This window comes from Heloderma suspectum, chromosome 1, assembly GCF_057233095.1.
Source record: "Heloderma suspectum isolate Gila_16-S chromosome 1, 16-S_ref, whole genome shotgun sequence".
NCBI classification, from domain to species: Eukaryota; Metazoa; Chordata; class Lepidosauria; order Squamata; family Helodermatidae; genus Heloderma; species Heloderma suspectum.
Window position 1 is genome coordinate 86514955 of NC_139458.1, and position 27124 is coordinate 86542078.

The 27124-nt window shown below is 42.5% G+C and overlaps 1 long non-coding RNA gene across 3 annotated transcripts; it reads right to left on the reverse strand.

Annotated features, from left to right (window-relative positions):
* Positions 1 to 729: 729 nt before the first annotated feature.
* LOC146357558 (uncharacterized) lies at positions 730 to 26670 on the reverse strand. Of its 3 annotated transcripts, XR_014790343.1 has the most exons (6): positions 26479 to 26663; positions 26323 to 26353; positions 23984 to 24102; positions 15019 to 15061; positions 10554 to 10589; positions 826 to 1512 (listed from the first exon to the last, which is right to left on the reverse strand). It is a non-coding gene; the product is annotated as an uncharacterized LOC146357558 (long non-coding RNA). The 3 variants fall into 3 exon arrangements; XR_014790345.1 differs by lacking the exon at positions 10554 to 10589 and having other exon boundaries at positions 730 to 1512; positions 26479 to 26670; XR_014790344.1 differs by lacking the exons at positions 826 to 1512; positions 10554 to 10589; positions 23984 to 24102 and having other exon boundaries at positions 14982 to 15061; positions 26479 to 26670.
* Between the last annotated feature and the right edge of the window lie 454 nt (positions 26671 to 27124).

A 27124-nucleotide genomic window follows, 5' to 3' on the forward strand; every position in this document is an offset into this window, starting at 1 on the left:
AAGGGTCTGATTTCAGTATGAGGCAGTTTCCTATGTACCTCATGGGATGTAGTTTCCAGACAAGTGGGCAGTGTCCACAAAAGCTTATGCCATAATAAATTTGACTCCTTGTCAGGGGCACAGAAATTTGTTCTCATCATCTTGGTTGTCCTCCTCTGGACACACTTGTTTGTCAACGTCCTCCTTAAAATATGGTGCCCACAGTACTCTAGATTTGGCTGTACACAGTACTCTAGATTTGGCTTGACCAGTGCAGAATAGAGTGGAACAATTATTTATCATGGTCTGAATGCTATTCAAAATACCTCGCTCTCATTTCATGTACTTTGATATCTCTGATAATGAATGTCAGAGTGTGACATTGATATTTGGCCAATTAGTTTTTGTTTTCATATCCTTAGGTGCCAGACACAGAAAGCTCCTCCTATCCCCAGGAGGGTATCTCAGAAATAATTTCCTAGTTAGGTTAGCCTAGGTTTCTGAAGTGTTGTGAAAATCACTGGATTCAACACCTCCTTTTCCCATTTCTCACTTGGCAGTCTTAAATAAAGGTGCAGCTGCAAAAGCAACACATAGGACAGGTTATAAGTGATCGTGTAAAGCATGCGGTGAATTTCAAAGGAAATGTCTCTTCAGTACTGTAGTGTATGGGTTGATGAAATACTTTTCTAGCCCCACCAGGAGATCATCCAATGCCTTTAGCACTGCAATTGAATGATGAAATCACTTCAGATGTTGTCAATTTATTCAAAGCCCCTCGTTACTTATACAAATGATCTCTAAAAACCAAAGCAGTGAACCTGGATGAATATGAGAAATGTGACTCTGCTGTACATGTATTTTTATTTATTATACATAGCAAACATTAAGAAACAGCAATGAGCAGCAAATAATTAAATGTCAAGACATATGAATTCAATTCAGTCAACATAATATATACATATATATTAGAGCTAATAAAAAAGGTACAGTCTAGCAAAGAAAAGCATACATAAAACTTGAATAAATAGGATGCACCAAGAATTAAGAATGAATTTACTGCCACTATAAATACAAAAATAGTGCGGCTTTGATATTGCCCCCATTTCAAGGAGCTAAACTTGATTTCTTCCAGGCCTCATTTTACTCTATAGTATCTATATACTATCATGGATATAGTCCACTCCCTTCATGGATCACTGCCCTGTGGTGGCGAAGGGGCTTGCGTAACTCAGTGAAGCCATAAACTATGCCATGCAGGGCCACCCAAAATGGACAGGTCATGGTGAAGAGTTCTGACAAAATGTGCTCCACTGGAGACGGAAATGGCTAGCAACCCACTCCAGTATTCTTGCCAAGAAAATCCCATGGAACGTATCACAACGCTAAAAGATATGACGCCAGAAGATGAGCCCCTCAGGTCGGAAGGTGTCCAATATACTACTGGGGAAGAGCACAGGGTATTTCCAAGTAGCGCCAGAAAGAGTGAAGCGGCTGGGCCAAAGCCGAAAGGACACTCAGCTGTGGATGTGTCTGTTCGTGAAAAGAAAATCCAATGCTGTAAAGAACAATATTGTTTAGGAACCTGGAATGTAAGATCAATGAATCAAGGTAAGCTGGAGGTGGTCAAGCATGAGATGGCAAGATTGAACATCGACATCTTGGGAATCAGCGAACTAAAATGGACAAGCATAGGCGAATTTAATTCAGGTGACCATTATATCTACTACTGTGGGCAAGAATCCCTTAGAAGAAATGGAGTAGCACTCATAGTCAATAAAAGGGTGGGAAAAGCAGTAGTGGGGTACAATCTCAAAAACGACAGAATGATCTCAGTACGAATCCAAGGCAAACCATTCAACACCACAGTAATTCCAGTCTATGCCCGAAGCACTGAGGCCAAAGATGCTGAGGTTGATCGGTTCTATGAAGACCTACAACACCTTCTACAACTAACCCCCCAAAAAGATGTCCTTTTCATCATAGGGGATTGGAATGCTAAAGTAGGAAATCAAAAAATCCCCGGGATAACAGGCAAGCATGGCCTTGGTGTACGAAATGAAGCAGGATAAAGGCTAATAGAGTTTTGCCAAGAGAACACACTGATCATAGCAAACACTCTTTTCCAATAGCACAAGAGGCGACTCTACACATGGACATCACCAGATGGGTCAATATCGAAATCAGACTGATTATGTACTTTGCAGCCAAAGATGGAGAAGCTCTATACAGTCAGTAAAAACAAGACTTGGAGCTGACTGTGGCTCAGATCATGAGCTTCTTATCGCAAAATTTTGGCTTAAATTGAAGAACATAGGGAAAACCACTAAACCATCCAAAGATGACCTAAATCATATCCCTTATGAATATACAGTGGAGGTGAGGAATAGATTTAAGGGATTAGACCTGATAGACAGAGTGCCTGAGGAACTACGGATGGAGGTCCGTAACATTGTTCAGGAGGCAGCAACTAAATCCATCTAGGGATGTACAAAATTAACCTTACCTGGCTCCACCGGGTTCCGCTGGGGGGGGGCGCTCCGTCCCTCCCTTCGGGATCCTGGCCGGCCGGCTCTGCTCCGCGGGGATTCCGCGGAGCCGCCAGCAGCCAGACATCCGGCCGCTGGCTAGCAGGGACGCAAATGGCGGCGGCTGTAGCCGCCGACGTTTGCGTCCCTGTAGTCAGCCGTGATAGGCTACATAAATCTTTACGTAGCCTATCACGTCTTTTTTTTTTTTAACACTGGAAATGGTGGCGGCAGCCGCTCGGAAGACCGGCCGCCGCTGCCCGGAATATCCGCCCCAGGTAAGTTTCATCCTGGGGGGGATCCGCGGGGGGGGGCGGGCGGGGGGGCAGGCCATTCCGCCACGGAGTTTGGGGGGCCGAATGCACTGGCATTCGGCCTCACCGAGATCCATGGCGGAATTCTCTGCCATCCCTAAATCCATCCCAAAAAAAAGAAATGCAAGAAAGCAAAGTGGCCGTCTGATGAGGCTTTACAAGTAGCTGAGGAAAGAAGGGAAGCGAAAAGCAAGGGAGAAAGGGGAAGATATATCCAACTGAGTTCCAGAGAATAGCAAGGAGAGACAAGAAGGCCTTCTTAAATGAACAATGCAAATAAATCGAGGAAAACAACAGAATGGGAAAGACTAGAGATCTTTTCAAGAAAATCGGAGATATCAAGGGAACATTTTGTGCAAAGACGGGCATGATAAAGGACAGAAGGCAGGGACCTAACAGAAGCAGATGAGATTAAGAGGAGGTGGAAAGAATACACAGAAGAACTATACAGGAAAGATCTGAATGTCCCTGATAGCCATGAGAGTGCGGTCACTGAACTTGAGCCGGACATCCTTGAGAGTAAAGTCAAGTGGGCCTTAGGAAGCATTAGTAACAACAAAGCTAGCAGAGATGACAGTATTCCAGCTGAGCTATTTCAAATGCTAAAAGATCATGCTGTTAAAGTGCTGCACTCAATATGCCAACAAATTTGGAACACTCAACAGTGGCCACAAGACTGGAAAAGGTCAGTTTACATTCCAATTCCAAAGAAGGGCAACGCCAAAGAGTGTTCAAGCTTTCGTACAATTGCGCTCATTTCACATGCCAGCAAGGTTATGCTCAAAATCCTACAAGCTAGGCTTCAGCAGTATGTGAACCGAGAACTACCGGAAGTACAAGCTGGGTTCCAAAGAGGCAGAGGAACTAGAGATCAAATCGCCAACATTCACTGGATCATGGAGAAAGCAAGAGAATTCCAGAAAAACGTCTATTTCTGCTTCATTGACTATGCGAAGGCCTTTGATTGTGTGGATCACAACAAACTGTGGCAAATTCTGAAAGAGATGGGAGTACCAGACCACCTTACCTGTCTCCTGAGAAACTTGTACGAGGGTCAAGAAGCAACAGTAAGAACCAGACATGGAACAACCGATTGGTTCCAAATTGGGAAAGGAGTACGACAAGGCTGCATATTGTCACCCTGCTTATTTAACTTATATGCAGAGTACATCATGAGAAACGCCAGGTTGGATGAATCACAGGTCGGAATTAAGATTGCCGGAAGAATTATCAACAACCTCCAATACGCAGACGATACCACCCTAATGGCAGAAAGCGAAGAGGATCTAAAGAGCCTCTTTTTGAGGGTGAAAGTGGAGAGTGCAAAAGCTGGTTTAAACTCAACATTAAAAAAACAAAGATCATGGCATCTGGCCCCATCACTTCCTGGCATATAGAAGGGGAAGAAATGGAAGCAGTGACAGATTTTACTTTCTTGGGCTCCAAGATCACCGCAGACGATGACTGTAGCCATGAAATTAAAAGACGCTTGCTCCTTGGGAGGAAAGCTATGGCAAACCTAGACAGTATAGTAAGAAGCAGAGACATCACCTTGCCGCAAGGTCCGCATAATCAAAGGTCCACATAATCAAAGCTATGGTTTTCCCAGTAGCAACGTATGGCTGTGAGAGCTGGACTATAAGGAAGGCTGAACACCAAAGAATTGATGCTTTCGAACTGTGGTGCAGGAGAAGACTCTTACGAGTCTCCTGGACTGCAAGGAGGTCAAATCAGTCCATCCTAAAGGAAATCAACCCTGACTGCTCATTGGAAGGACAGATACTGAAGCTGAAGCTCCAATATTTTGGCCACTTAATGCGAAGAGAAAACTCCCTGGAAAAGACCCTGATACTGGGAAGGATTGAAGGCAAAAGGAGAAGGGGACAGCAGAGGATGAGATGGCTAGATAGCATCACCGATGCAATGAATATGAACTTCAGCACACTCCGGGAAAGAGCGGAAGACAGGAGGGCCTGGTGTGCTATGGTCCATGGGGTCACGAAGAGTCGGACACGACTTAACGACTGAACAACAAAATCTCTATATATACTTTCTGATTCCTTTCAAAGGAAAATAATAATAATAATAATAATTATTATTATTATTAAGGTGCCCTCTCCTATCAGAGGTTAGTTATCATTACAGCTATTTTTGCTTTTGACGCTGCTGCTCTGAACAGTTGTATAGAAGTACAGCTGAACCATTCCGTCAGAAGATTCTTTAACTATGATGTTTGTCTTTTTCCTATTGATCTTTTTCCTTCCCTTTTACCTTGTATAATGAGTTAGAGTATGGCATATTTTTCACCTCGGATAATATGACCAAGATATTGTAACTTTCTTCTTTTGATGGTCTTTACCAATTCTGTTTGTTTACTCTGTACAGTACATTCTCATGTGTTACTCGATCAGTCCACGGTGTTTTCAGCATGCATTGGTATATCCACATTTTGAATTTCCTCAGATTGTTCTTTTTAAGTGTCCAAACCTCCATTCTGTAGAATAATATTGAGCATGTAGCATCTTACCATCTGAATCCTTACTGCAAGATTTAGGTCCCAATTACATAACAATGGTTTCATTTTAACAAACGCTGTTTTTGCAATCTCCACTCTTTTATTTGTTCATTTCTTTCATTGAGCCAAGTTCCTAGGTATTTGTATTTTGTGACTTGCTCAATTAGCACATTATTTATCATAATATTAAATGCAGTAAAAGTTTTTTTGCTTATCATCATATATTTTGTTTTCTTGATATTTATTTTGAAGCCATACACATTACTTACTGTATTAATCCAACCTAGTACTTTTTATAAGTTGGATATATTATCTGTCATTATTATGGTGTCATAAGCATATCGAACTGTGTTAATTATTTTTCCGTTGATGTTTATGCCAGCCATTTGTTCGGCAAGTGCTTCATTAAATATAGTTTCAGAATATAAATTGAACAGCATAGGTGATAGGACACAGCGTTGTCTTATTCTTCTTTGAATCTGAATTCTTCAGATAACGCTCCATCTATATGAACTGAGGCTGTTTGAGTCCAATACAAATTTTCTATAATCCAAATCTCTTGAGTATCAATATCGGTATTTCTCAGTATGTCAATCAATCGCTTGTGATGAACTTTATCAAATGCCTTCTCATAATCAATAAATCCCATGTATATGTCTTTATCCCTATCAAGACATCTTTGAATTAAGATGTTAACTCCAAATAATGCTTCTCTTGTTCCCATCCTGCTTCTAAATCCAAACTGCATTTCACTTATATACAATTCTAATTTTGTAGACATTTGATTGTGAATAATTTTAAGAAATATTTTTAATCCATGGCACATAAGGCTGATTGTTCTGTATTCGGAACATTCTTTAGCATTGTCCTTTTGGGGCAATACTATGAATGTTGATTTAAGCCATTCTCTTGGTATGACATCAGTTTTATAGATAGTATTATATGAATGTACCAAGAGTTGTATTTCATCCCCTTCAATTAACTTGAGTAGTTCAACTGGTATCCCATCAGGGCCAACAGCCGTTTTTTTCTTTATATTCCTTATAGCATATTCTATGTCCTCACACATAATATCAGGTCCATGTCTAACTCCACCCTCTTTGTTCATCTCTGGTCTCATATCATCAAATAATTCCTTAATGTATTCTTCCCATCTCTTAAGTTTTTGTGATAATTTTGTCATAATAATACTATAATTGTTCTGTGTTTACTTTTTAGTAAACCAGACAGTTTCTTTTTCCCTACAGCTGTCACTTCCTTCACTTTTTTATGTAACCCAAATGTGTCATGCTTGCTTTCTAGTCCTTCAGTTTCTTTACATCTGTCTACAATAAATTTCTCTTTTGCTTCTATGATCTTATACTTTGTTATTTTATGTATGTCATTATATTTCATCGTATCACGTCCCTTATATTTTATACTTTCTTCCATCAAAGCCAGGATCTCAGAGGTCGTCCATTTTTGTTTTCCTTTAAATCTATTCTTTTTAAAATTGGTCTTACTTGCTTTCAATATAGCTTATTTTATTTCATTCCACCTTTCATTGACATTTAAGTAGATTTCATTGTTGCTGTTACTATTTTGTAAATTCTCCTTTATTTTTCTCTTCAACTCTTCTTTTGTTTCAGTCTAAGCATATTGATTTAGGTTATTTTCTTTCTTAATTTCTTTAATCTTATATTAAAAACTGCAACAAATGGCTTTTGATCTGATTTTACATCACTGCCTGGATATGTTTTTACTAACTTAATGGCATTTCTATATCTTTTATTAATGATGATAAAATCAATTTGATTTCTGATTATATTCTCTTATGTATGTCTAAGTGATATCCATGTATATAGTCTTCTTTTTGGAAGTTTAAACCATGTATTTGTTATAACCAGATTCTTCATTTGACAAAGCTCTATCGGCTTTTCCTCTCTATCATTTCTGTTACCTAATGCGTCCGTATGCCCCACCATACTCACCGACTTTTCCTTCCGCTACTTTTGCATTAAAATCTCCTAAAATTATATTGATGTCATGTTTCTTAGTTATTTTAAGAACCTCATTTATTTGATCATAAAAGTCATCAATTTCATCATCACTTTTATCTGCTGTAGGGGCACATATTTGAATTATATTCATTTTACTGACTTGGGACTTCAGCTGTATCATTAATCTCTCAGAGTATCTCACAACATTCAAAATCGATCCTTTAATTTCTTCATGTACCACTACTGCTACTCCATATCTATGATTCTTGTCATTTCTTCTGCATAATACATTAATTAATACGTTATCAAAAGGGGGCATTCTACATTTCCTGGCCATTGAACATCGCTGACTCCTAAGAAGTCTATATGTAATCTTTGCATTTCGACGACAACATTATCTAGTTTTCCAGCCTGGAATGTGCTTTGCACATTCCATGTAGCTATTTTGAGTGTATACTTGGGGATTCGTAGCACCCTCTGACTATTTAAGGTCTGCCACGGACTGAGGACCGTTTTGTTACACATTCTAGCCATAATGATTATACTAGCAATATTTAATGAAGTGGTTAACACTGCCTTCCTCATCGCTGTATCATGACCACTATAGCCACTACTTGACTAATGCCCATGATTTCTTCAGCTGAGCCGTCCCAAAACCGTTTCTTCACCTCACCAGCTGCTATTCTGTGTCAGGGGTATGCTTATTTAGGGGTGGCATAACTTGCCACATTGCAACAACATCTTTGGACTTGTAGCATTTCCTGAGGTAGCCTTTCCCAAGGGCTACCCACTACGTCCTGTTATTGTTGCCATTGAATTGTCTGCGACTGCTTATTCATCAGAAATATCTGCTTATATCACAGCTAACCATCATATCTGATGGTCATTCCACTATCCGTAACCTGTGGATGCAGATGGTAGCTTACAACTCAGCCCCAGCATTATAATATTATTATTATTAATTACATTTCTATACTGCCCCATAGTTGAAGCTCTCTCAGCAGTTTAGAAGGATTAAAAACCATTAAAAATACATTATACAACGTGTAAAACCATTTACATAAAACATATAAACCAACAGCACACACACACAGACAACATATATGAAGTTTGGGGGGTTTTACTTTATGATTCCTTACTCTGTGGCTGTGAACCCAGTTGTTTGTGGAGAACTGTTAGAACATATGCTGTATCTCGCCTTTTTCAGGCAGCTGGATTCAAGGACACACCTTATCCTTGGTAGTAAACAGAGTGCAGAGTTGGACAAATTATCCAAAAAATAGTAGAAGTCACTTAACTACAACGTTGACCTACACAGTAACATCTGAGACCATGTTGTGCCAAATATATGGTCTTTCCACTCCTGCAGTGCATTCCACTAGAAATGGGAGAGGCAGAACTTTGATGGATAGCGTAAAAAGAGGAGTAAGGCAGAGAGCAGGAAACATGATGCAAAAAATGCAGGAGAAAGCGGGTGAAGAGATTGCTTTGTGAGCCAGGCTCCATATTACACTCGCTACATGAGAGCATTGCAATTTTGACTGTTCAGAATTTCCTGTCTACAGACAGAGAAAATTGGAAGGCATATTGCGCGCACACACACACACATGCACGCGCGCACACATGCACACACATGTACACACGAACACAGAGGAGATGCTGGACATCTTTCTCCATCCATTGTTTATCTGTTTACTTCTCTCATTAGTAATTAGGTCTCCCAAGGAGTTAGGAGAGGGAAGAGCAGGAACAATAAGCAGATGGAGAAAGGCAGTTGGTGGTTGTTCCTTCCCTGTGTGTGTGCAGTTGTGCTTCCCTCCATTTGCTCTGCCTGAAGGTGCAGGAGTCTTCCAAAATCTCAACCAGCAGGGCTGGGCTGCTGTCGCGTGGTGAGTAAAATGTGTAGCCTGGCTCAGTGCTCATGTGAGTAGGCAATCAGTTGCTGCAATTATTGCAGGAGCTGTTCCTATGACAGCCTATTTAGAACTGATGTATAAACTTCCAGACCTCAATGTCATGTTCAGTCCTGTATGAGGGGGCTCCTTATTGCCACCAACTTTGACAAACAGTTCTGATTTTCTGTAAAAACACAGTATGCATTTGTGGATTTAAATAGCTCAGGTTTTGTTATTTAGAAGAGCAGCCATTTACCAGTACCATTATGCTTGTGGTTTGTGCTTGTTTGAATACTGCTATAAGAACAACCATGTCGCGTCTGATCAAGGGACGATCTAGTCCAGCATTCTGTTCCAGTTGCCTGTGGTGGCCCACAAGTAGGACATGAGTGCAATAGCACCCTCCCACTTGAATTCCCCAGCAACTGCCTCCGATACTGGAGGTAATATATAGCCATCAGGATTTCAGGACTAGTTGCCCCCGATAGCCTTCTCCTACAAGTATTTGTCTAACCCCCTCTTAAAGGCCATCACTAGATCTTGTGGTAGCAAATTCCATAGTTTGACTATGTGAAGAAGTCCTTCCTTTTATCTGTCCTGAATCTCTCACCAATCAGCTTCATGGGATGACTCTGGGTTCTAGTATTATGAGGGAGGAAAATGTCTCTCTATTCACTTTCTCCACACCATCCATAATTTTGTACACCCTATTATGTCTCCCCATAGTCACCTTTTTTCTAAGCTAAATAGTCCCACATGTTGTAAGGGAGTTGCTCCAGTCCCTTGATAATTTCGGTTGCTCTTTTCTGCACCTTTTCCAACTCTACAATATGTAGCTCAAAACTAGTTTAACTAGTTTACATTTGTAGCTCAAAACTAGTTTAAAAGTTCAGATTGTTTAATACGGTTTATATGGAGGTTTATCCAGATACAGTGACACTAATTCTGTTCCAAGCAGTTTGCAGTCTAACTCAATTCAATGGCAGTGACTACAAAGTCTGTGGCTAGCAATCCTACAGGGCTGTAGTCTGTAGATTCCATAACATTTACGGTCCTCTTCCTGTTCCATAGGTTTCATTGGGAATAGGAAGAAGTAGCAGGCTACCAAACAAGCTGTGGGCTTGTTGAATTCATGAACACCCACGCTGGGTGGTTTAGCCTACCCTTCAGAGATCAGCTCTGTCTGTACAAGCCATTCCCAGTGCGGTAATTAATGAGGTTGCAAGCTTATCCTGATTTCAGGTGTTGAATAAATGATCTCCTTATACCAGTTTAGCTACACTAAGAGGCAACGTAATTGCACCACAGCAGAGCACATGAAGTATATAAAAATGGAGCCTTACCTGTTGGCAGGCTGTCAGGTATAGGAGTCTGATGGTCTAGGAAAAATATAGTTTGATGTGGGCAAAATTGTAACAGAAGTGTTTGAAAGTAAAATACAAATTTGAGGGTGTTCCTGTGCTTTGATTTTGGATATGTTAATCAGCTATCATTTCTGAGTGGAAAGCACTTTCAATCACTTGTTAAAATTTTGTCCACATTCAGTGCTCCCCCCACCCCATAGACTATGAGAGCCACTTCTCCCCAACATTATTTGTGATACTGTGTGATGTTGCTCGAAGAAACACAGTCTGGTTCCATGTGGAAAAAAAAGGATGGAGAGGTGACAAGTTCTAGCTGGAATCGGCAAGGAGGTCCAGCAAGTGATTGCCTCATAGGTCAGGAATTTCTGGTCACACACATAGTACAAGATTCAGCAAAATAACCTAATTAGCTACACTAAAATTGACTGCCTCACAATGGGATTAGGGCACATTAATCAGAAGAATTCACTCCAGGAAAGAGTTGCATAATCCCAATGTGTTGCATAACTACTGAGAAGTATGATGACCCGCAGAGATCTCAAACCCTGGGTGGAGCAGTCTAGGAAGACTCCATTTTGATTAGATTTGGCAGGGAAGTCCAACTGTTATGGCTAATATTAATCATGGCCAGGGTATTGGTCCCCTTTTGGTTGGCTTTGTTTAAAAATACTTTTAAAACTCTTGACTTTTAAGTCCTCATTCATGGTTTGCCCTGGTTCCTGTCGAGTGCCAAACCAGAAGTTGATCTCTTAGTAAATAGCAATTATGCGAATCAGCCAGATGAACAGCATTTCAGGTTACAGACTTTCTCAGCTTCCAGCAACCTAGAGCTAAGATCTCTAATTAGCTTTGCACAATACTGGATAGACTACCTGAATATCCCTTTGATGGATGCACTATTGCTATGAAAGTTGCAACAAAACTGGCATGAGCCTGCAGTACAAAACCTGAGTGGCTTTTCTAGTCCCGCCCACAGGGAGGGTCTTCCCTAGGGACGTCTTTTGATGGGCCAACTTTGTAGAACACCTTACTTCTCAAACTTGCTCCTCCCTCTTGACCTGATGTCTAATTCTGGTGTCTCTTACTCCCAACTCCTCCTTCCCCATAAGATCTTGTATTCCCACAGATAGAGACATTTCTGTTTGGCTTTGAACCAACTGATTAACTGACGGAAGATTCCTCTTCCACTGTGTCTCTGCTCTATCTCCTGAAACCTTGGTAACTCCACCACTGCTTTGCCTTCTTCCTCATCAGACTCCAAGTCTATTCCCACACCCTCTCAAGATGCTTCTGCAGAGGTGCTTTCACTTCCTGGCAGTCCTTAACAGTTCCTGGCATCCATGGGTCTCGTTGGCTTGACCTCTCGCCTCTTGCTGAAATAACTCTGGTCCAACCCACGGAATCTGGGACCTTGCCAGAGAGCCTCATCAACCCTTTCCCCGTAACTCAACACCTCGAAGTCTTGCCCAAGGCTCCTCTCTGACCAGTAGCCGTAGAAACTCCTCCGCACCCCTGGAATGGTATCTTTAGATTCTGCCCTGTCTTATGAAGTCCCTACAGATTGTACCCTCCACCTCTTTTACCCACTTTTCTGCCATGTGCTTGCATGAGTACTGAGAAAGATTAGATTTGTCTTTTAACCTGGCTTTGTGGTCAGAAGCGCAGCCACTTTAGTGAACCACTGGAAAGGATTTCAGCCAGCCTCCCATAATCTCCCTTGTTTCCTCTTTAAGCTTTGTGCCCATTCCAGTTGCCACACAATGTGATCTGAAGACTTTGTGATTCTGGTGGTCCATCACGAGTTCCTCCAAAGAGGAAACAAGCAAAAGTAAGAGGTAGCACACAGGACGCTAGAAACTGGTGTGAGTGTGCTTGTACATGTTTAGCTGTCCCAACATACCTTCCCCTTTAGCCACAGTAACTTTTTGCCAGGACTATCCACTGTGAGCTCTTTCTCCTTCATAATCTTGTAATCCTCCTCTCCCTCTCCTTCTTGTTTCTCTTCTTGTCTCTCTCCCAGCTGCCTTAGAATCTGATTTGCTTAGCTCCCACACTATAGCTTCTCAGGAACCATAGCCCAACTCATTAAGATCTAGGCCAGTCAAACATGTCTGCAGCCACATTTTCTGACCACAGCAACCCTACATTTAGACATCAAGTGTGTTTTATTTGAGCACCAGGAAGGTCTCTGTCAGGATTCCTTTAGCCCCCACTTTATTTCAACACCGAAAACACAGAGAGAGGCTTCAGTCTACAGCTTTTAATCCATCACTTCACAGGGTCATACAGATGCAAATTCTCAGTGACTCTCAGTCGACAAAGGAATGCCTTCAGAGGAATTCAAAAGGAAGTTATGAGAGTTGCCTGCCGTTTGAAGAGGAAGGTGGTCTCACTAGCCTAACTTAAGGGGCGGGAGGCTCCTCTCTCTCATGAGGCCTCTGAGCGCAGCTTTTCACACAAGGCCAATCGGGTAGACCATCTAAGTTCCACCCCTGCCTTCTCTCTCTTTGCTCTGCGCCTGCGTCTGGCATCTATTAGATCAGACTCCCCAACCCCTGCCTCCTTCTGTTCGCTGTCTCTCACAGGGGTGTGTGAAGAGGGACTCTCATCCTCAGCCAGCTGGACGTTTGTAACTTGAGAAGCCAGCCCAGTCATGTCTGGACTAGCCTGGGAAAACACCTCCCCCATGTCTGGTGGTTCTCCTTCAGAAGCTGAACTGCTATCCCACTCCCTATGCTCAGAAACACCCCTGACACTGCCCTCCTTTCCCACAGGGGAGAAAGAGAAGTGTTTTGTTTTGTTTTTAATGATTTTAATTCAGCCAATCACCCAGCTGAAAAGACAAGCTGGTTTTAAACAGAAAAGTGGCTTGCTTAATCAGCCAGGTGACTGGCTACAGGAAAAGGTTTCAAAATCTCTCCAGCTGTGCATGTGCTTCTCCTATGGCTACTTGTACATGTGCTTCTACACGAGAGGTGAGCAACTTGCAGCTGTCCAACTCCCATCAGCCCTAGCCAACCTAGTCAGTGATGGGAACTGGTGACAAAAACTGTCATACCCCCAATGGAGGAATCCTTCTCAGAGGAGAAGCCAGAACTCCCAGGGATGAGGAACAGCCCATGTCAGAAGACCAGGTGGAGCTTGGGCCCTTGGGGGAGATGGCTGCAGGTCTATCTCCATGAGAAGCAGGGACTCCACCTCTGAGGCAGAAGCTGAGCCCCCAAAAGCATTGTCATCTCAAGAGGCAGGCCATAGAAATACCTATGAGGAGTGCTCATTTACAAAGGAGCTCTCATGAGTAAAGGAGTCCTCATGAGCAAGGCCCTCACGAGTATAATTTTTGCTAGAGGGCTTGTGATGAACTGCAGCTGAGCCCTGGGTGGGGCTCTGGGAGCTAAGGCTACATAAACCTTCAGTTCCAGTCTAGTCACTACTGGAACAACATTATTCTATTACCTCCAGTGCCTTGTATCCCTGACTGATCCTCTGTTCTGCTGACCTTTCAATCCCTGCTTGACTCTGCTCTTGGGACTGTCTTTGTATTGGACTGTTTAGCTGTGCTTTGACCTTGGCCATGCCTCAGGCCCTTCTCTTGGAATTCTCCTTCTTGACTGTGCTCTTGCCTCTTGCTTATTTACTGACTTGACCCTTAGTTTGCTCTAATGCTAAGCCTGATCCAGCCACAGCAGGACAAAAACATCTGGAGGGCCAGAAGTTGCCAACTGCTGTTCTATGCTATGGCTACTTAGGCAGGCTGAGGTTTTTCATGTGAGTTTGAGAGAGTGAGCAGTGAAGACTGAACAAGAGTGAGAGGAGTCTTACATGAGTTTGACAAAAATAGATTCAAGCAAATATATTACTGACCATTTATTGAAAAGACAAGATACAGTAACAACACTAAGCACAATTACATTTTCATATCTTAAACTTTTCTGTGTACACTGATGTCCAGGATTATTTCTATGTATACTGAAGAGTCCTGACTTTATCTTTCCTTAGAATTCAAATGATAGCATACTATCCATTAAGATGTCTGTTAAACCTCTGCTTATACAGACTGAGATCCCACACATGTCTACTTGGGAGTAAGCTAAGTAAAATAAGTTCCATCGAGTTCAATGAGTCTTCTAGGTATATGTGCACCCAAAAAGGACAAAGAAACCAATAAAAGAATAGAAGGGTCCTTTGGAGTATTACAGTGTATGACTTGGGCAGAAGGCCAGACCTCCCTAACTGCTTACTGCTTGCCCAATACATAGCATCCCATTATCTATCGTCTTAGCTAGTTTTTGCTGGCTTTGTCTGAAATCCTATACCCTGGGCATTAAACTGAACTCAATGGGACTTACTTCTGAGTTGCACTCTTAATATTTTTGAAGAGGCAAAATATGTGCTACTCTACAAGTGCAGGGAAGTAGTGTACTAAGAAAATAATGTTACTTACACTTCATTTCCTTAGGTCTACCGTTCTTGACTATGAGGAAGTTCTGTATAAAAGGAAGGAGCAAGAGAGTTAAAAATGAGAAGAGAGGAAGAATACAGACTTAGGCAAAAGAAAGGAAAAGCTATTTTTTTGCCAATTTCCCCCCTACTTTGGCAATACCTCCCACACTTGTTCCAGAGGGTCCCTCAACCTAAGGAAACATCAGGGCTGCAGGGGGAGGAGGGCATGATAAAAAAAAAAATCACCTCCTTCCCCGTATTGCCAGCAGGATTCCTCCACTAGATCAGAACCTTTCCATGGATGGAAGGAGACCTTTCATCGACAAAAGGCAACATCTGGATCTAACCTGTTATTTATTAACTTCAATAGTCTGGGAAGAGGTACCAGGAGGTAGGGAAGCTAAGGGATAGAGCGCACAGAGCAAAGGTGGCCAAGGGAGCAATCCTATGGCTGCTAGACAGCAGCGAGATGGCCATAGGGTATCGCATTATTCAGGAAACGACCTCCTAGCCCGTGCTCCAAGGTCAGTTCCTGGAGAACCAACCTCCCCCCACTTCCGCACTGCCTCGGAGGCAACGCGAAACAGCCCCATCCTCTGCACTTGCAAGAGGAGCGCAGAGGGGCCGAAAAGGGGCGTGGCTGGCGGTGTTCCACGGCAGGGAGGACGGACCTGCCTGTATGACACAACCTATGTGTCATACAGCAGCCTCCTTCCCCGCAACTGGCTGTCTAGCAGAAAAAGCAGGGCAGGAGAAGCGTGGAGGGAATGATCCCCTCTGTGCTTCTCCTGCCCTGCTTTGGATAGGCGGTCGCCTTCGAGTTAGGAGGTGGCCACCTATCTGGATAGGATTGTGCCCTAAAGAAAGAAAAGGCAATGGATAAAGAAACAGGAGCCTGAAGAAAAGATAGCTAGAGGGGAAGAGCTTGAGGAAAATGACAGAGAGACAAAACCGAGGAAACCATATAATCCTGTTGTCTGCAGACCCCATCTGCACATACAAGGTTGGACTGAGACTAATTTAAGTTAGTCATGACAAACTTGTCCCCCTGATTTCAATTAGTCTACTTTAAACATGACCAAGTCTAGATCCAGCCTCATGTCTGTGCGGTCCTCTGAATGTATGCAGGATTAGGGTGCGGCCTGCCACTGAGATTTCTCTCTCTCTCTCTCTCTCTCTCTCTCACACACACACACACACTGCATGTTCAATGGATGCAGATTAAATGTTTGTAAAAGCCTATGGTGCTAAAGGAAGTGGACAAAGTAGGCATGGCTTGATAATCAGGAACTTGTGTGATAATGGGCAATAAAGCCATAGGAATAAGAAAGGAGGGACAGAAGAAAGGCAGGAGCTAAGGAGAAACTACACAAGGGCCTAGAGATAAGAAAAACTGTGAAGAAAGGAACTAATGGGCAGGTGGGCAAAGGCATAGGACTGTTAGGTCTCAAGGCTATATCTTGAGAATATTCTGTCAGTTGTGGAAATCCATAAGGCAACAACAATAACAAGAGGTAGTGGAGCTGAATTTCGAATAGGTGCAGTGCAGATGTAACCATGGTTTGACATTATGTGTGTGATCCTTTGGCTTGTGCCATGCCTCCTCCTGCAGCCACTTATGTGTCAACTTATAGTTTGCTGTTACATTTTAACCAGCAAGATATGGTTTGCACTTGTCCTCCAAACAGCAAACCATGATCAAACTGTGGTTTGCAATTCTGGTTTGGAGGACAAACTAGTCTGGATATAAAGGCAAACTGTTGTTTACTGTGAAAGAGAGGGAATCAAAGTATGCAAGGTGAAGATGGGAGTCCATCTCATTCATGTAATTTATGACTTTTTTTTTATTAGTAATACTTGTACATCAGTTCATATAGTAAAATCCCTAAGTGGTTTACATACATATGTCAAAGACTGGTGAACCAAGCCACATTGATTTGAACTAACCAGTCAATTTTTTGCCTACAGCCTTGTAGTCACTTTTTGGTTGTTAATGTCCTAGTTATGAATTCTTCTTGCTATATACTCAATTGTTTTTTTAAGTCGGGTGTTGTTTAATTAACTATTCTTGCCAACCAAACAGCCTCCGTCACTGGAACAGCAACGGAGTGATTCCCCCCCACACATGCCCTCAAGCTCTGCTCTGGCGGGTTGTGGGGACCCTCTAGAGTAGATGGGGGGCACAGGAAGCAACAGGGGGGAAGAGAGAGGAAATTCCCTCGGATTTCACCCTTTGTAACCATTATTTTGTAATCAATCATTTTACAGTTTATTCTTATTTGATATCGTAATTTGAATGCTTCGAACATTCAGTAAATTTGCTAACCTTTTAGCTGCCTAGTTTTATTTTAAGACGCCAGAATTTAGAGATTGGGAACATGCTAGAATCCCAAAATGAGACAACATGCTACATATTGATTCAGATTTGCCCTATCCATATTTTCAGTGTAGTTTAAATGAAACACTCTTCCCTGCTGAAACTTATTCCTATGATCTTCTTTCTCCTTTTAGTGTTGGATTCCCATTGCATGGTCCCATTCATGGTCCATCAAAAGGAAATCCCCACCAAATTTCTTCTGGTATTAGCTAGGGTAGTGATTCTTCACTGGCTTTATTCTTCCTGTCATAATTAAATGGCACAGTGCATGTGGTTGGAAAGGAGAGTAATTAATGAGTTGCTGTCAAACTGGAAGGAACTGATGTGGAATATAAGATAATAAAGCTTAAAATAGAGCCCAGGGTTTTAAAAACGCACATAAAATAGTTGTATCTTATAGAAGATGGCAATTTTTTTTCAAGGTGCTATTTATTTAATTTCATTTGTATACCGCCCAATAGCCGAAGTTATCAGTAATACTAACTGCTAACCAAACTCTATTCCTTTCTTGTACATGCTGTCATACTGCTTTCTAAGTGAGTATTGCATCAACTTTCTCCCCTTCACGGAATTGTATATTGGGTGCATTTGCAAATAACAATAAACCATGCATTCTGTGATTAAGGGTGCAATCCTATTGAGATAGGCGGCCGCCTCTGAAGTCAGAGGTGACCACCTATCCAAAGCAGGGCAGGAGAAGCACGGAGGGGATTGTTCCCTCTGCGCTTCTCCTGCCCCGCTTTTTTGGCTAGACAGCCAATTCCAGCTGTCTAGCTGTGGGAGCATGGAGCGGGGAAGGAGGCTGCTGTATGACACATAGGATGTGTTGTACAGGCAGCTACGCCCTCCCCGCCCTGGAATGCCCCCAGCCACGCCCCTTTCTGGACACTCCACACTCCTCTTGCGAGTGTGGAGGACTGGGCTGTTCTGTGCTGCCTCCAAGACAGCACAGAAGTGCGGGGAGGTCAGTTCCCAGATAACATGATATCCTATGGCTGTCTAGCGGCCATAGGATTGCTCCCAAACTGCAATATATATGAGTCAGTCCCTTGCACTTTGCCCCTCACTTTGCATGAGTGGGTAAACCAGGCAGGGAAAACTTAGTGTGATGTCCAAACCTGGCATTATGGGTTATTGTACCGAAACAAGCAAGGATCGTAAGTCATCTTTAAACTAGGGTATTATGTTGGCTTACAAATCCTGACTGGTTTGGGTGCAGCACACCATAATCCCAGATTTGGATATAACACCAAGCTCTCCCTGCATGGTTTGTTCACCTAATCACACAAACAGAGGAACAAAGTGGGAGAAAAATCAGCTGCATGGAGCTAGGACAGGGAAGTCCCGTTGCATGACAAGAAGTCTGTTCACATGATGTTGGATTTATGCCACAGTGTTTTAAATAAAACAAATGGTTCTTAGCTGCTATTCCTCTAGTGGTCATAGCTAAAGAATCAAGAAAAAAGTGCAAACTATAAAACAGGGCATCCCTGCCAGGCACCTTGGCAGAAATGGATCTGATTACCATTTACAGAAATTCTTCCAATGAGATTCTGATACGTTAAAGAGGCTGAGGTTTTAAACTGATGTCCTGGATTAAATTCATCAAGTGCGCTGTATAAAAGTTTCCATTCTATGTGGTCAAATGCTTTTTTAGCATCTAAAAAAATAATGGTCATTTTCTGAGACTTGTTGTAGGCCATCTCAGTATAACCAATTAACCTTTTGATATTCAATGCCATTTTTCTGCGTTTGATAGAAAAGGTAGCTTGATCCAGTGTAATCTTGATGAGAAATTATCAAGCTATTTGACCTTTCTGATATAATTGAGTACTAGATCTTAAAATATTGGTTTAATAATGAGATTGGGCAGTATGAACTAGGTAATGTGTGATCTTTGCTTGGTTTCTCTGTCACAATTATTTTGGCTTCTGCTCCCGATCTTGGTAGATCATGTCAGGCCTTTATCAGAAAGCATGACAGCATATAGTAGAAAGGAGCAGAGCTGTCTGAAATTAAGCATACCAAGACGTACAATCATGAAATCACTTTTAGTATAGCAAGAGAGATATGGTATGCAGCAACATCCACTCCAGCAAAATTTATGTTGAAATATCAGGTCTCTGGATTTCTAATTTATACTGATGCTAGTCTATGCCATCCTAAAGGAAATCAACCCTGAGTGCTCATTGGAAGGACAGATACTGAAGCTGAAGCTCCAATATTTTGGCCACCTAATGCGAAGAGAAAACTCTCTGGAAAAGACCCTGATGCTGGGAAAGACTGAAGACAAAAGGAGAAAGGGATGGCAGAGGATGAGATGGCTAGATAGCATCACTGATACAATGAATATGGACTTGAGCACGCTCCAGGAGAGAGCGCAGGACAGGAAGGCCTGACGTGTTATGGTCCATGGGGTCACGAAGAGTCGGACACAACTGAACAACTGAACAACAAAAGTCTATGCCAACTGCCTGAGCTCCTTGGAGAAAAGTCAGCATACAAATTGATAAAGGAAATCATCATCTAATGCTCTAGTTAATAAGCAGGAGAAAACCTGGATATGTGGAACTGAGACTGAAGCATGCACACACGTACTTTTAAGTACTGGCTTTCATCTGTTACTGTGTCAAGCAAAGATGGCCAGTTTAATTTAAAAGGAAAAGAAGGAATATGTTAAGGTTGTTATGGATAATTCACATTTAAACGTTACATCTGTCTTTTAGATTTTGCATTTAACTCTCCAGCTTTATCTATGCATATGTGATCAGTAAAGTCCATGCTGCTAGATGGTGCCAACTTCATTGTGGAGCTCAACCGATAGCTTGGCCACAGTGATACAGGCACTAGTAATCTCAAGACTAGATTACTGCAATGCACTCATGTGGGGCTGCCCCTAAGGCTGCTCCAGGAAGCTGGAGTTAGTGCAGAACGCAGCAGCTCAGCTGTTACCAGGAGCTGCCCCCTTTCAGCATGTAACTCCTTTACTGAGGGAACTGCACTGGCTGCCCATTCACTACCGGGCAAAGTTTAAGGTTTTGGTACTAGTGTACAAAGCCCTAAACAACTGGGACCAGGATACCTGAGAGAGCACCCTCTCTTTTTCCAACCCGTCTGATCACTGAGCTCATCAGAGGGCATGCTCCAGGTGGTTCCACAAGGACCTATGGCCTGACTGGAGTCCACCAGAGAAGAGCTTTCAGTGTGGTGGCTCCCTTCCTATGGAACTCTCTGCCTCTGGAGGTCAGGCAGGCACCAACACTGGCTTGCTTTCACTTCAGTGCCTCCTGAAAACAGCGCCTTCCTCTTTTCCAGGAAACCTTTCTTGGTAACTAGTCTCGGTTTTATTGGCACTCTGTTTTAAAGAATAATTTTAATGTCATTTTTCATTCTTTTTATCTTTTGTTCATTTTATCTCTTGCTGTTCACCACTCTGAAATCTGTTCAGATGTGGAGCAGTATACAAATGTTGTAAATAAATAAATAAACTCATAACGTAGTCAGTTTATGCGGCAAAACAAACTTAAGGATCACCGTACAGAAAAGTACAGCAACCTTAAAGGTTGTCTATTTCCGGAGTAAATACATGGGCCTTTCCCATGCATATGGCACAGCAGCAGCCTTCCTCTAAACCCGTGTTTCTTAATACAAACTGTGAGATAGACTTCATTAGAGAGTCATGAATAATTCCCAGGGCTGCCGGGAACTCCATCTCTACTCATCAGTGAAGTCTCCAGGTTTTGGTGGGTCCTTGGGCAAGGTGTCTTCAGTGCCCCCCCCTTCCTCACTGTTGTTATCACTGCCCATTTGCCTGCCCTGTTCAGAAAAAATGCCTGCACATTGAATAAATGTGTGATCCCTAATGTGCATGTTGGCTTTCTTTGCTCTCTGACATCAGCACATACAATGCAAGTGTCTGCAGGGAGGAAGTCTTCACAAGTACAGCTGTGTTCACTCATATGTTTATATACATGATGGAATGTTGCACCACCAGAGTTTCAGATTGTGTGGATGCCTTCACACATACAGCTGTACATTCAATGGCTTCCTCCCCACAGCTGTGTAAATATTCAAACCGTATATGCAGACATCACAGGGAAGCAAAAGCTGGTGTGCATGATATCAAGGGCAGGGCTAGTTGGCACCGCCCCACTCAGGTACTATTGGTAGTTTGTCAGAACATGTAATTCAACACGTGAGCAATTCTTTTGAACAGGGCTATACTCTGGGTCGAATCGCCACCACCACCACCCTTGCAGACGGAAAGGGCAAGACAAATGGAAGGGGCCTTGATCCTTTTGCTGCTTGCTCACTCAGGGCCAATGAACAGTGTGACCCTGTTAGCACGTAACAGCAATCTTGGGTTAATTGACCCAAGAATCGCCAAAATTTAGTGGGAGCAAGCAAATGTGCTGCTTCTTGCATGCTTGTTGCTTCTGCTTTCTAATAACAACCTACGATCGCCCTATTTGGATATTATTGCCTGTGGAGTCTGTCTGGAGTGTATCGGGGTGCCGTTTTTGTTTAGCCCGTAAACATCATGAACAACCTACGACCCAGCTGATTAATTAACCCATGATTTGCCATTAGGTGTGAACCAGGTCATAGTGTGTGGCACTTGCCCATTACAGAGAACACAGGCCATACATACAAATATATGGAAGCTATACATTGCAAAAGCTATATATACCTGGTTGGCTCCAAAGGTGCCCTTCTGCATGCATTGGAGGCATCTTTACCATTTCATGGTGGAATTCATTTCAACATTTCCTGGATTTAGAACTGAAACTGCCTTAGTCATTCTGTTAAGATGACCTACACTGGGAGAAAGACAGGTCTCCTAATTCTCCTGGGTCTCTCAGCAAGTTTGGATACCACTGACCATGGAGCCCTTCTGGAGCGTCTCTCTGAGATGGGTATAAGGGGCGCCGTGTTTCAGTGGTTCTGTTCCTATCTGACAGATAAATTCCACAAGGGGGTGCTGGGGGAACCTCTTCCCTATACTAGCTTTCCTCAACCTGGTACCCTGCAGGTGTGTTGGGCTATAACTCCCAGCATGCTCCAGCCTGGCTGGGGCATCCTAGGGGTTGTAGTCCAACACGCCTGGTCTCACAGGGTTCTATTTTCTCCCCATGCTATTTAACATCTACATGAAATAAGGTGAGATGGTAAATGTTCCGAACAGGTGCTTGGGGTCAATAATGGACTGGCTGGGAGCCAATAAACTGAAGCTCAATCCAAATGAAACTGGTACTATTGGTAGTTTGTCAGAACAGAAATATGCTGTTGATGGATTGGGCAGCACTCTCCCATGGGGATCAAACTCACAGTTCAGAGGTGCTGTTAGATCTGGCCCTTCCTTTAGATGCGCAGGTGGAATCTATGGCAGGAAATGCCTTTGCTCCAAATGCCTTTGACCAGTTCAAGCTAGTGTGCCAGCTAGAGCCAGTCCTGGACACAGCCTGGACGTTGCAATGCATTGTACATGCTGTTGTGTTCCAGTCTGAATGTGAGGTCATGGGGCTCAGTGCAAGACAGGCCAGCTGTTGCAGTGCCCAGGACAGCTCCTAGTGAGCAGTTTGCTCCAGCAAGATCTAAGCCCGAAGCCTTTTATGCTTTAGTCCAGAGGCTCCCTCCCAGTCTTCACCCCTTCTCACAAAATGGAAGCTTTAAGTGCTCCTCCAAGAGCTCATGCCAGGGGCGCTGCCAACATTGGCACATTGGCTCCATGGAATGCAGAGCTCTTGGAGAAGGGTGTGCTGGTTCCATGCTCAAGCTAGGCTCAGGGGTCTCCAGCATTTCAGGTTCAGGGGTCTCTGGCATCTGGGGCTCAGGCCTGGAGCCACCTCTGTTGGCTCCACTGGTTCTTCAGCCTCCGAGTCCATATCAGTGCTGGACTCTGGAATCATGACAACTACACAGAAATGTAAACTGGTTCAGCATGCCTTTGAATACCAGTTGCTGGGGAACAACAGTGTCTGGTTTCCTACTTGTTTCCAGGCACAGTTAAATGCTGCTGCGTGTGTAAGCTTTTATGGCTTGGGGCCCAGGTATTTGAAGGACTGCCTGCTACTATATAAATCTACCCCATCATTAAGTTCTATCAAAAGTACTCCTGTGATCAGTGGTGAAGCAGGTGGCAAGTGGGGAGCAGGCTTTTTCAGTGGAGGCTCATCATTTATGGAATGCTCTCCCCAGAGAGGTCTGCCTGGTGCAATTTCTGTTAAGCTTTAGGCACCAGGTTAAGTTCATTTTTATTGCCCAAGCCTTTTAGCTCTTTTAGTGAACATGTCTGAAATCTGAGTACTTTTGCACAGATTGTTTTATTATTGCGCTATCTGGTTTTCTCTACTTTTATTGCTGATGCTGCTGTTATTTGTCTAATCTGTGGTTATCTGAGTTGTTTTTGTTTTTAACATTTTGTTTTTATTGGCATTTATTGTTAGGTAATTTGGACGCTTTGCTTACAAATTTAAAAGAGGCATCTAAGTGTCTTAAATAAAAACGAAACTAAATACAAAATATTCTTGTGCAGGACCTTGTATAACCTCTTGCACAAGCAGAGCACAAAAAATGTTATAGAACCTACCTGCGTGAGCTCTTGTTCAACCTCTCACACAAGTGTTTGCAGAACACCACTAGAAAATATTTTCCTTCCATCCATAGTTCTTTGGATCCAACCCAATATATATATAAACACAGTATTACCTAAGGCAGAAAATGGAAGTCAAGCCATTAACTTTTTACTGTCCTGCCAAGAATTTGAATATTTCTTCCTTTGATGTTACATTCTCTTCTTCTGTTATTATTCCGGTCTTGATTGCAAAATCAGAGCTTGTAATTGAACAGCTGGCTATTGGGTTCATAAGTATTACTAATGGACAAACATATAGATGCTTGTATTCAGAATAAAACCACATCAGTTTCTGATCTGAATGACAATACAGGCGACAAAATGATTCTCAATTCTCCTCTTCAACTTCCTTAGATTTCCCTAGGTGACTACTCATATTTAATGGCATAAGATACTATGGGTTGGATCCAGACTAAGTTAGTCACACTTTAGTCCAATTGAAATCAAATGGAGTTGTTATTTGTGCTTAACTTATCCCACTGAGTTCAGTGCAACTAAACATGACTAAGTTTGTCTGGATCCAACCCATTTTTTTCTTCTAGCATTTTTAGGGCACATCCTATCGGAATAGGCATCCATCTCCGAACTCAGAGGTGACTGCCTATCCAATGCAGGGCAGGAGAAGCACAGAGGGGATCGTCCCCTCCGTGCTTCAGTCAACCTGCATTTACAGCTAGATTTCAGCCAATTCCGGCTGTCTAGCCGTGGGACCTCGGAGCGTGGGAAGCAGTAGCTGGATGACACATAGGATGTGTTGTACCGGCATTTCCAACTTCCCTGCCCCAACACGTCCCCAGGAACACCCCACTTTTGCCACTCCATGCTCCTCTTCCGAGCGCGGGGCCATTCCACACTGCCTACGAGGCAGCGCGGGAGGGGGTGGAGGTCGGTTCTCAAGGAACTGACCTCAGAGTGTGGGCTCCGAGGTTGGTTCCCAGGAACCGACCTATCCTGTGGCCGTCTAGCTGCTGACTAGTGGCCATAGGATTGCTCCCTTAAGCTGAGAAAGTAACATCAGTTATTTATCATTCACAACTTGGCCAGGTCCCTCCTGAACATACATTATGCTCCAAAAAATACTCAGCAAACAGATTCAGGTCCTAAAACTTTATTCCCCCTCATTTGAAAGTGGCATCAGCTATCAAAGAGCTTTCAGGATTGCCTTATTATTCTCCAATAGAACTCAATCGCCATGACAACTATAGCAGACCAGACGATAAATCTGCTGAATCGTCCTATTTTAGGTCTACCATCAGATATACAGATACAGATTCTTTTTTAGATCCTGATCTTAAAACACATCACACGGAAACAAATTCAACTAAAATAAAATGGAATATTATATTCATTCCTACTTCATATGTTTCAGATCTGGATGTCAAGCTTTTTTTATTCATAACAAATTGTTTGCAAACATTAGGTCAATTACTCTGAATTTTCATTAAGCCTGTTGTTCTGTTCTAAATTACAGATAAGGCAAGAGCAACAAAGGGCAGGAAAGGGAATTGTACAGGAATGGTGTTGGGTGGTATATGCACTTATGGCATTACTGATCTCAAACTGAAATGGTCAGGAAGAGGAACTAAATTGCCCATTTATACTTAATTTCTGTTTTACCATATCCCAAATGAAAATCAACATGTAACCCTTTAGGCTCAGTGCTCTATTATGCAATTCATATGGAAAATGCAATATATGGTTGCCTATAATCAACTCTAAATTTTTAACAGCCTTAGGGTACTAACCTATGCTTGTTTAGACAGAAAAAAGTCCTACAACTCCTAGCATTCCCCAGCCAGCCATGCTGACAGAGGAAAGCTGGGAATTGTAGGACTTTTTTTCCTATCTAAACGTGCATAGGATTGCACCTTTAATTAGAACAAGTATAGCCACTACTAACCTGTATTCATGGAATAATTATTTTTCCAAGTCACAATATTGCCTACTTCTTTAGCAACACCTGTTCCAACCAAAGTCTCACCATCTTCTAAAAGGGTGACTTTTAGATCTAGGTTTTACCATATTCCCTTACGTCAGGTAGGCTCCTTTCTCCCATAGATGTAATATCTGAATATTTATTGGAACATAGGAATGCCCCTAAGTGATTTTCAAACATGCAGCTGCTTTGGCAAAAATTAGAGAACACAAGGCTAATCATTTTCCCCAGCTGATGAGCTAGTGTGCCCAAATCCTAGCAAGTGAATATAGAAAGGAATCAACTAACCTGTGTATTTTAAACAAACTATAACTATATATATATATATATATATACACACACACACACACACACACACCTGTTAATAGCGATGCAGATTTTTTCCCCTCCTGGAAGATAAAAACAAAAAGTAAGAGAGTCAGCAAAAACTGAAACAGCAGCATGACATCCAGCGAGCAGCACAACCAGAATCACGACATTTTCATCACTACGGGAGACAACGATCACGAGGCACCTAAAGCAATCTTCTCCTTCTGAAGATGTTCTTTGCCACTTAGTCAATGGCAACCTGTCCCAAGACACGCATAACTTTGGGCGGCTCTCCCGGTGTACAGGCTGCGGAATGTCGATCAGTAAAATCCGTGTTTTTGCTAGAGGGAAAAAAACATCCCCCGTTACGTCCCTGAGATCGGCCATTACAGGAAGCAGCTGAGGAGAGTTTTACGACATCTCCCAGCATCCTTTCTGCCTACAATTCCCATACTGCACATGTTCAAGTCCATTGTTAACCCCTTTGTTACCCACAGGCAAGTTTGTGCCACAAAACTCCAATGTATTTTATATACTTTTCTCTCTCATCTCAGTTCCCACAGAACAGGCAGCACATGATAATACGTTAAAAGCACTCTCAGAGAGTGAGAGTGTGTCTGTGAGAATCACACACACACAGCCTCAAAAGGAATCCCTGACAATTTTAGCATAAGAATATTTTTTTAAAATACTTCAAAACAACAACAAATCTGCGACTACAGTTATCAAATGTTTACTATGGATTACATGCTCAATTTGTAAGTCTTCTGTTTTTGGTGTTCTTGGACATTTCTAGAGATACATTTCTTGTACATCATCATTTTATATTTTTGTTCTTTCACACCCAAGAT